Genomic DNA, 11,599 nt, shown 5'->3' on the forward strand with positions numbered 1-11,599 from the left:
ATCCTACTCGTGAGAAAATTCCCATCTGTGCCCGTCCCACCACGGGGGCCGTCACTGTCCTCAGAGGGATGGCTTCAGGGTACCGGGTGGCATGGTCCACCAAGACCAGGATAAACCTGTTGCCCATGGCTGTCTTGGGGTCCAGGGGCCCCACAATGTCAATCCCCACCCGCTGGAATGGGGTACTGACCACAGGGAAAGGTTGGAGTGGAGCTCTCAGCTTCCTTCCACTCTTGCCACTTGCCTGGCAAGTCTGGCATGTCCTGCAGTGAGTGTCAGAACTCCTGCGCATTTGGGGCCAATAAAAGTGGGTGACAAGCCTTTCAAAGGTCTTGTCCTGCCCCAAATGTCCGGCTAACGATACGTCGTGAGCCAGCCCCAGTAGGAAGGCTCTGAACTTCTGGGGTACCACCAGCGCACGGGCTGACCCAGGTTCAGCAACCTTAGGCTCTGAGTATAGGAGGTCGTTCTCCCAGTATATCAAGTGAGTTCCGGACTGATCACCATTGGCCTGGGCTGCAGCCTGCTGTCGCATACCCTCTAGAGAGGGGCACTCTTTCTGCTCCCTGCAGAATTCCTCCCTGGTGGGGCCTCCTTCTTGCTGCCAATGGGTCAGCTCAGGCAGGTCCCCCAGTTCGGCTATCTGTTCCCCGGTAGGCTCCAGGGCATCCCCCTCAAGGTCTGCTTCCTCCTGGGCCGTGGGAACTTCAGGAGCCGGATTCCCGTGCCTCCCTTGCCCTCTCTCTAAGGCCGGTTCCTGGGCCTCTCACTCAGGCTCCAGGGTTCCTTCAACACCCCTACCGGCTGCCATCGACCGGGTGGTCACGCACGCCCAATCAGGCAAGCCCACCATCCGCAGGTGAGTTGTCTTCTCCACCTTTTCCCAAGGGGAGCTCTCCAAATCGTTACCTAGGAGACAATCAACAGGCATGGCCTCTCTCACAGCCACTTGCAGAGTACCAGAGACCCCCCCCCACTCAAAGGGAACCTGAGCCATTGGACACTGACTCTCTGTGTTGTCGGCGTTGACAACACGGCAGAATGCGTGCGGGACAACCTGCTCTTGAGACACCAGGTGTTGCTTGACAGCAGTCACACTGGCTCCTGTATCTCTAAGAGCCCCCACCCTCTTGCCATTTATGGTCACCCACTGCCCATACATTTGAGTATTGGGGGGCAGCTGGGCCTCAGCAACCATCTCACTGTCTCCTAATGAGACTAGGGTCATCTGTACGGGATCCCCCGCCCCTTGGACATCTATCTCCCTCCCCAAGGCTACACTATTCACCTGCTTGAGGGGTGGAGCACCAGAGGGTGCTGGTTTACCATACAGGGGGCACTTGGGATCCACGGAAATGTGCCCCAGGTTGTTACACTTGTAACATCTGAGGGGCCCTCTTTGAACAGGGTTACCTGTCGGGGCCCCGGTCTGCTTCGGGGGTGGGGGTGGCTGAGAACCTTTCCCTTGGTTCCCTTGGGAATTACTTTGGGGCCCTCTGTAGAACTCCCTCTGTTTACCCTTGTCCCCCCCACTCTTCTGCTGGGGACCCTGAACACCTTTGGCGGGGCCTCCCATGGGACCCTTGTGGACCCTGGTGCTGATCCAGCGGTCCGCCTCCTCAGCAAGCTTCCTCGGGTTGGACAGCTTGCTATCGATCAGGTGCTGGCGTAGCTCAGGAAAACAATTATCCGACAAGTGCTCCCATACAATTAAATCAAACAGCCCTTGGTAATCATTCACTTTGCTACCCTTCACCCAACCATCCAGCGCTCTGCAAAAAAAGTCACATATTCTACATAAGTGGTACCAGGTTTCTTGGTGCAATCCCTAAATCTCTGTCTGTACAATTCAGGAGTTAACCCATACCTTGTCATAAGAGCCTCCTTCATGTGTGGATAGGATGTGGTGACATCAGAGGGGAGATCCAGCAGTGTGTCCCGCCCCTCACTCAGGAACCTTCCCCACAACCCCGCTCCCCAATCCTTCTCAGGGACCCGGTGGGAGGACATGGCTACTTCATAGGCCCTGAACCACTGCCCAATATCATCCTGCTTATAATATTCTTTGACTACATCTTTAGGAATGTGCACCCTTGACTCTGTTGAATTGCTGCCACCAGAGGGTGAGTTGTCTAAACTCCTGGCCTTGAGATCCAACTCCCTCATTTTTACCTCATGCTCCATGGCCAGTTTCTGCCTTTCCATCTCCATTTGCAGTTTTGCCATCTCCACCTCATGTGCTCGTGCAGCACTCCTGTCGGCCATCTCCTCGGGCGACAGGCCTCTGCTAGGCTCAAAAACACCTTCTGGGGGTATCACCTCCCGTGCATTCTCTGGGAACTTTGATTCGTGCCAGGCTCTCAGCGCTGTCACGTACTGATCCTTGGTGCTTAGTCCACTTTGCTTGATTCTGTACTTGGAGAGATATCCCTTCAGGACATCATTTGTGCACTTCCTCGGTGCCTCGGGCTCCCAATCGATGTCATCCACTCCAGAGAATACAGAGGACGCTCCGCCTCCATTGACTGAGCTAGGCATGGTTTCTTAAGGTGGAGATTCTTCTTTAGCAACAACTGTCAATCAATCTGTGGCTGCGTTATAGGTCTGCTCTACGTGGTGATCAATAATTCACTGTATGTAAATCATAAATGCAAATTCGAAATCCCACCGCTGCCACCAATGTTAGAATGGGGAACCTCTGGTTGGCACAGGTAGGTACTTGTGACAAGCAGTGGTCCCTTCTTCTATTCAGGGCGAGAGAATTACCCCTTCAGAACAACCCCTGCTCACCCTATAGGTAGTGTGGCGCGAGCAGTCAGGGCTAAACTTCAGGGCGCTAGTCAGTTAAGCATTTATGATCACACACAGTAAACCACAACGATCCCCCACAAACGGACACCAGGCGTAAGTTGTATCAAAAATACGGATGCTTTATATAAAAGATTCTTTGTTACGCAGGCAGGTACAAGACCATCAATAACGGTTGCGAAATGGAAGCCACAAGATGATAATTAGGCACTGTTCTTGTCTTTGGTAACTTATTCGATCACGAGCGCTTCACAGGGCTCGGTTGAGTCGGTCCAGTCACGATGATGCGCAGTGCACCCGGGATACAGTGATACGAGGAAATCAGAACGCTGTGGACCCCGAGTCCGATAGAGAGTTCACTGTACCTGGGAACGTGCGATGTGCTTAGACGAGTCTTCAGGGGAGATGCAGGTTCTGCACCTCGCAGGTCTCCGGATCAAGAATTCAGCGGGCGGCTCTCGGTAGACAGGTACGGCCCCGGGCCTCCGACACGGACTGTGCGGGAGGTCACTGCGGTGGGTGGCACGGTCAGACTCAGGCTGGGAGGTGAAGCGGGCGGCCGGATACGTTACGACGTACGGGCGGCCGTCCGAGGCTTGATTTCACTTCCCAATTAGAAATCCGGCGGGAGGGCGAGAGGGCACCAGGCACGCTCCAGTGGCAGGCAGGTGACAGGGAAGCGGGGCGGCCAGCCTCGATGGGTCCAGAGCGACTCAGGTAGAGCGGGGCTCTCGGCACGGGGAGGCGGCCAAGCTTCTGGGTGTCACGGCCCTAGGAGGGGTGGCAAGGTGCGCAGAGCACTCCGGCGGGAGAAAGCACACGGCTCGAGTTCTCAGACGAGCGGAGACACGGTGAACCCACTGGTCCTGGGGTTCAGTTCAGGGGGCAAGCTCTTCTTCCAAGCCCTTGGAGATAGTTGAAGAACAAAGTGCAAAAAGTCTCTTTTAGTCTTTTTCCTCTCCTTCCTCAGCAAGGCACCTACTGCAGGCCAGTCCCTCAGGTCAGGGAAAGTTACTCCTCCTTCAGCTTTTTCCAGGTCCTTCTAGTCGGGCAGAGTTCCTTCGTGGTTCAATCTGGATCTGATTTCTTAGGAGCCAGGCTCCTACTTTTATACAGGGATTCTTTTGTTCTTTAGCGCCAAGGGGCCTGGGCCTGGCTCAGTCCAGTCTTGGAGCACTCTGTTGTGGTGACTCGGCTTGTTCCTTTCAGCAGCAGGGCAGAGACATCGGCCGCTCCACAGGGGGCGGCGCCGGCTTTGTGGTGGCAGAGCACAGGTCTATTCAAGAGTCAGGGTGTACTCCTCCCACCCATCCCGGTGTGATCTCTCTACCCACCACCTGGCAGCCAACCTGTCTCCTGGAGTCCCCCAGCCCTGCTCCTGTACTGTTGCTAGGCAGAACACACACCCACAGCAGAGGCGGACTGAGATGGTCAGGCACGCAAAGGCTAACTTTCTAAAAGTAGCATTTGCAAACCCAGGATATTAAAATAACCTTTACTAAAAGATGTATTTTATTATCCCGAGTTCAGGCATACTAAACATGACTTTCTACCATGCTCTCTGAGTCCACTGGGGTCACAGCGTGTAGCGATCCCAGCAGCCCATTCTGGCCTATGGAGAGCAGGTAGCCTTCAATAGTGAAAAAAACGAAAATGGCTGTAATTCACTAATAAGACATGCCACACACTTCAGGGCATGTCCTACCTTATGCCTACAATGCACCCTGCGCTTAGGCCTACCAGAGGGGTGACTAACATGTAGTTAAGGGAAGGTTTAGGGACTGGCAAGTGGGGACACTTGCTCAGTCAGCGCGATGGTACCAGACCGCGCGCAGGTTCTGCAGTGGCAGACCCTAGACACATTTTACCCCGCTGCTTCGGTGGGTGGCACAACCAGTGCTGCAAGCCCACTAGCAGCATTTGGATATACAAGCCCTTGGCACCCCTGGTGCACTCTACTAGGGACTGATAGTAAACCAAATAAACTAAACGTGGAAGTCAATTCACATAATACATTTTACCATAGGGAGCACTTGCACTGTGGCACTGGATGGCAGTGGCACAGTGCCCTGAGCAGCTAACACCAACACAAAACACATTGAGGCACAGACAAAAATGGAAGGGGGACCCACGCCAATGGTGCCAGGTCTAACAAGTGCCTTGTGTGCCTGGATGAGGCGCTTGAAGGATATCCTCTTGTTGACAGGGATCCAGTGCAGGTTTCTCAGGTGGGGGTGATGTGGCTGTGGCGTGGTACGTCGAGGGTCAGTCGTGCAGAGGCGTTTTGGATGCTTTGCAGTCATTCAATGAGCTTGGTCGGGGCTCCCTCGTAGAGGGCATTTCCGTAGTCGAGTCTGCTGCTGAAGCGGGCCTGGGTGACTGTTCTTGTATCTGTCGGGATCCATCTGTAGATCTTGCGGAGCATACGGAGGTTGTTGAAGCAGGAGGAGGAGATGGCGTTGCCTTGCTTGGTCATGGAGAGCGTTGAGTCGAGGATGATTCCCAGGTTGCATGTGTGGTCGGTGGGTGTCGGGGCTGCCCCCAGTGCCGTCGGCCACCAGGAGTCATCCCAGGCTGAAGGGTTGGAGCCGAGGATGAGGACCTCCATCCTGTCCGAGTTCAGCTTCAGTCGGCTGATCTTCATCCAGTCAGCGACGGCCTTCATTCCTTGGTGGAGGTTGGATTTGGCGTTGATGGGGTCCTTGGTGAGGGAGAGGATCAGTTGAGTGTCGTCAGCGTAGGAGATTATGTTGAGGTCATGCTGTCGGGCGACGTGTGCGAGCGGCGCTGTGCCACACCTGTCCCAGTAGTGTCAGCAAAATTTTATATGTAGTAGGAGGAAGTTTTGTTTGGAACACAGTAACTTGTATATGGTGCTGGTAAGTAAGCTGCAGCACTGCCAAAGGCAGTGCACCCAGGACATGCAGCAGACGTGCAAGGTATAGGTGAACGTGAATGGAGTTGACCATGTGTTCGGGCTGCCCTGCTATGCATCAGTGGCTATGCTTGTAGCTGCCCTGGCTTGCCGTGTGCCAGTCTTGTGGATGAAATGGCACAGCTTGGTGCAATGAGCCGGGTCTGTGTGCAATGGGTGCAGGGCAGGGTTGTGGTGGGAGTACGTGTGAAGGCCATTTCACGCACGCTAACTACCACAAAGGACTTTTGAGTGTGGGATGTCCACTCGTTCTCAAATCAGGCAGTGCGTAGTGTGGGAGACGGATGCAAATATTATCGTATCTGTCAGGGGGGGCTGACCACTTGCAAGTTCCTTCTTGGAGCAGCAGATGTGTTAGCGCAAGATAGCTCAGACAAAGAACCTTTGATCCTTACAGTAACTTCTACAGCTGCATTCATACAGAATGTGTAAAAAGGCCGGTCGTGGGTGTTGTGGGATGTCTGCGACCATGGTCATCATGGATGGGATGCCTAGCCCGTGGCACGTGAGTGGGTTCACTGTGTGTTACATTGCCAAACAGCTGCTCCTCCCTCCCACGAACCCCACGTTTCTGTTCTGTGCTGTTGTATCCTGTGCACTCCTGCGGCACACCTTTTTAATGGCTATTCGCGCATGTCCTGCGGGATTCCAATCACACCATGACACTGCCGTTTGGAGGTGGTGCATGCCACTTTAGAAGATCGACTACCGCGGCCCTTGTGGCAGCCACACCAGAACACAGAGAAACACTTACCGCACTTCTTGCACACGGACATGTGTGAGACACCCCATTCCCTTTGCCGCTTGTGCTTTCAGGAGGATGCATGTGTAGCTACATCTCCAGGCTCACTGCCAACGCTGAGGTGACATGGTAACGTCCGCTCAAGACAGCACACTGATGTTGCAGGGCTCGTGCCTATCATGCTAACACAATAACCACACGGACATACTTGCTCAGTTGGCGGTCCTTGGGTTGTTGCGATGAGTGTTATGGACCTCACGGGTATCCGTGTATCATGCTCATTGACTCAATGCACCTGTGGGTGTTCAGGTGTGGCTCTTGGCTGTGTAGTTGTCCTGCTTAACACCAGCAGAAAGCAGGTCTAAAATCTCTGGTGCTAACGTGGCTAATCGCCGGAATTTGTTTCACATCGCAGTTTTTACCTTTCGTTGTGAAAGTTGTGAAGTGTTTTTTCGTGCACAGAAAAATAAATGAACTGGGCAGTGTATCCCGTCAAGATCCAGCACCTGACCCACTATTCCCAATCAATATAAATACAATGAGATTTCTTGACTGATTTTGTGTGTACACTGTAAATGCACCCACTACCACAGTGCAATTCAATACAGGATTTTAGTATTTAAATCGCAAAGGTGCACCTCGTGTGTTTTTGCACGGGAACGCCTAATCTGCATCTCATTATCAGCACTTTAATGCAACTGCAGTTGAGATAAATCTAACACACTATTCAGAAGCTGGTGCAAACTGCAGACATCACCAATATTCCCGCGATAAACTGCCCCAAAATTTAACACCATGGTACTAACACCCAAAAACTTTATTGATTTTTTTTTCCAAACTTTATTTTTTCGTAAACGCATATATATAAAGGATAAAGTAAATTTAACAAAATGAACACAAAACAACACGGCGGAAGACTCCTGTCGGGAGCATGAATGTCGATGCCAAACCCTGTAAAATAAAGCACAAAATAAGGACGGGTGTAATGCGCATACCAAAGGAGCGAGACACAGAGAAGGAAAAAAAGCCAGAGAGAAAAAGAGAGGGAAGGAAAGAAAGGGAATGAGAAAGGGAGAAGGGAGAAAGAGAAAGAGAAGGAAAGGAAGGAAGAGAGTGAGAGATAGAGTGAAGAGAGGGAAGTTTGCGAGAGAGAGAGAGAGAAAGAGAGAGAGAGAGCGAGAGAGAGAGAGAGAGAGAGAGAGATACTGCCATCCCTGCGCATCCATGACCAAATAATGACCTGCTGCCACCGGAGTGTGTACCAGTGGGCACTCCACGTGCCTGTCAAAGCTCTGCGGCCTGGCAGATCTCACAGATGTCGCTGAGTCCTGAGTCATGAATGGCGGAGACCACATAAGCTTCTCCGCGGCCCGGCAGATCCCACACATGTCCCTGAGTCCTGAGTCATCAATGGCGGAGACCACAACAGCTTTGGGTGCCACTAACCCTGTGCAACGCAAGTCAGCGCCAGGTGGTGGTAGGCCGCTGACGGCCCTACAAGTTAGGGTGCGACTAACTCTGTGTGACTCAAGTCAAAAAAGAGAGGTAAGAAAAGAAAGGGAGAAGGGAGAGAGAGAGATAGAAGGAAAGGAAGGAAGAGAGTGAGAGAAGGAGTGAAGAGAGGAAAGAGAGAGAGAGAGAGAGAGAGAGAGAGAGAGACACTGCCGCCCCTGCGCATCCATGACCAAATAATTTCCTGCTGCCACCGGAGTGTCTACCAGTGGGCACTCCACGTGCCCGTGAAAGCTCCAGTGCCTGGTCCCGCCACCATGGCTTAGTGCACATTATGTGGATCCACTCGGTGACCCAGCAGATCTCACATGTCGCTGAGACCTGAGTCATCAATGGCGGAGACCACATCAACTATTGGTGCCGCTAACCCTGTACAACACAAGTCAGCACCATGCGGTGGTAGGCTGCTGACGGCCATACAACTTAGGGTGCGACTTACCCTGTGCAACTCAAGTCCGCACCATGTGGTGGTAGGCCCATGATGGCCACATCATCTTCGGGTGGCACTAACCCTGTGCAACTCAAGTCCACGCCACGTGGTGGTAGGCCCTTGACGGCCACATCAGTTTCAGGTGGCATTAACCCTGTGCAACTCAAGCCCACGCCCCGTGGTGGTAGGCCCCTGACGGCCACATCAGTTCTGGGTGGCACTAACCCTGTGCAAGTCAAGTCCGCGCAACGTGGTAGTAGGCCCCTGATGGCCGTACAGCTCAGGGTGCGACTAACCCTCTGCGCAACTTTTCATGGACTCTTCATGATTGAGACCCGTGGAGCGTCCGCCATCCAGTCACCACCGGCAATAAAGGATGTGACGTTGTTGATGTATTAAATTTGCGTGATCACATGGTCTGTGACATATGTGCTGGATGGGTGTGGTGTGTGTGCAAACCTGCCCTCAGGAAGTGGCCGTGACATGTTGACAGCTAGAGCACTGACCTGCACACCAACAGCGAGTACGAATGCATCAGGTAGCTATGTGGTTGTGTGAAAACGTGTTTTCTCAATGGATTTTCCATAGGAAACTTTCGACAACGCTACAGGTCAAACTGCTGAACGGAATTACGCCAAGTTTGGTAGGGAGAAAGGTCATGGTCCAGAAAGCGTGCTTTCTTGCATCAAGTGAAAAAGAAAGGTCGCAAGGGCAATTTAATATACCAGAGCTCTGTCTGTGCGAGATAACCCTTTCATGCTCCCTCTTTCCTACATCACCACTTCGCAGCTATAGCATTAGAAGCCAGTCCGTCTGCTCGCAGCTCTCTACCTTTGCGAGCTAGTATGCTGCTGTGCCTGTACCTCTGTGAGCTACTACGCTGCTGTTCCTTTGGGAGCGGACAGCTCGTAGTACTGCGTCTGTGAGTCGACCAGACAGGCCGCAGTTGTCTCTCTGCGAGCCTGGGTGAGAACTGTTCATAAGTCACACTACATAAGCATTGAAAAGCCATTTTGTGATTCAGTCCGTCAGCTGCATCTGTCGGAGGCATTTCTGAAAACATACCGGAGTTCTTTCTGTGAGAGATACCCCTTTCACATCAGCAGGTAATACACCCTCTTTCCACATTACCAACATACCCCCAACAACCTTCTTGGGCCCAGAATTATCCCTGTGCGGTTGGACAAACAAGAATCTTAGTCATGTATAGATTTACATATAAAATATTTTATTTAAAGAAAACAACAACAAATAAAACTGAAGGGAGTCTGGTGCTGTGGTCGCTGCCACCAAGTTGGGGTTACTGTCATTCAGGACTCAGGACACAGTTCCACATGTGGGATCGGCTTGTATTGACCAGGGTTAGTGGCACCACGTGTCGTGCTTTGTGTTGTACAGGATTAGTGGCACCACGTGTCGCTGGCCTTGCATATGGAAATATGCCTGACTGATCAAAGGGAGTCTGGTGCTGTGGTCGCTGCCACGAAGTTGGGGTCACTGCCATTCAGGACTCAGGACACAGTTCCACATGTGGGATCAGCTTGTGTTGAACAGAGTTAGTGGCCCCATGTGTCGGGCCTTGTGTTGTACAGGGTTAGTGGCACCACGTGTCGCCAGCCTTGCATATAGAAATATGCCTAAATGATGAAAGGGAATATGCTGCTGTGGTTGCTGCCACGGACTTGGGGTCACTGCCATTCAGGACTCAGGACACAGTTCCACATGTGGGATTGGCTTGTGGTGAACAGGGTTAGTGGCACCACGTGTCGCCAGCCTTGTATATCGAAATATGCTTAAATGATGAAAGGGATTCTGGTGCTGTGGTCGCTGCCACGGACTTTGGGTCACTGCCATTCAGGACTCAGGACATGGTTCCACATGTGGGATTGTTCAGCTTGTGTTGAACAGGGTTAGTGGCACCATGTGTTGCAGTCTTCTGTTGAACAGGGTTAGTGGCACCATGTTTTGCAGCTTGCATTGAATTCTGCCTCAATTAGTCCACGTGGCAATGACTTGTGGTGCAGTGAGTTAGTGGCACCTGAAGCACTCAGCGTGTGCGCACCTTGCGATGATGCGTGGTCCGGGCAGGCCTCACAGGTAGCAATATCTTTACATGCTTTGAAAGAATCTTCATAGCAGTCAAAATCTCCAAGTAATTCCATTTCAGTCCTCCAAGGTTTGAAGAGTTGTAGAAGAGCTAAATAGAAAAACTCTCTCTTATCTGGAGTATCATAACTGAGGGGCATATCAAGAACAACCGGCGATAATTATCGCTAAGCGCACTTAGCGCTAGGATAATTATCGCCGGCTAGCGTTGATTTTTATCGCTGAGATAGCGTGCTATTAGCAACGCTTATCTCAATAGCGATAAAAATCCTCACGCTAAGTGGCTAACGTGAGATTATCGCTGGAAACCCAGCGATAATCTCATGTTAGCTTGTTGATAGGGACAGACAAACTTAGCCATGATATCCTCCTTCCACAGGATATCATGGCTAAGTCAGAAAAATACCAGACGTAAAAAAGCAGCGTTAACCGCGGTTAGCGCTGCTTTTTTTGTCTCTAACAGGGTTAGCGATATTCTTGATAATAGGAGAAATGTCGCTTATTATTTTACTCTGGAACGCCCCCTTTGCATCTCATTAGAGATGCAAGGGGAAGCGTAGAGTAAAAGGGTGCTAACATGCAAATTTGCATGTTAGCACCCTGTTGTTGATAGGGCGCTAGTTTTATCTCTGCTTTTTTGGCTTTTAAAGCCAAAAAAACAGAGATAAAGCCCTTGTTGATATGCCCCTTAATTTCCTGTGATTAGTCATATTTCCTTTGGCATTCTTTAAGAAACATCCATCAGATCCAAAACCAGCATATTTCCCTTCATTTATTTTTTCTGTAAAACTTTTTCTACAACTATAATGTTGCAGTATTTCATACAGACATATGTTTTCGAGGTATGGACTTCTATTTGGATAGTATGCGAGGAACAGTAATTGAGTTATCTGCAACATATTGTATGTCCATAATTTCATTCCACATCTTCAAAATTACTGGATTGTAATCATTAATGTACTTCGATTCTTCTTTGATTTTTGAGTGATAGTATTCCTCACTGCTGACATAAAACTGTTCACTCTTCCTTGCGATGACTTATGGTGCACTGAGTTAGTAGTGCCTT

This window comes from Triturus cristatus, chromosome 5_2 (genome assembly GCF_964204655.1).
Source record: "Triturus cristatus chromosome 5_2, aTriCri1.1, whole genome shotgun sequence".
Taxonomy (NCBI): domain Eukaryota; kingdom Metazoa; phylum Chordata; class Amphibia; order Caudata; family Salamandridae; genus Triturus; species Triturus cristatus.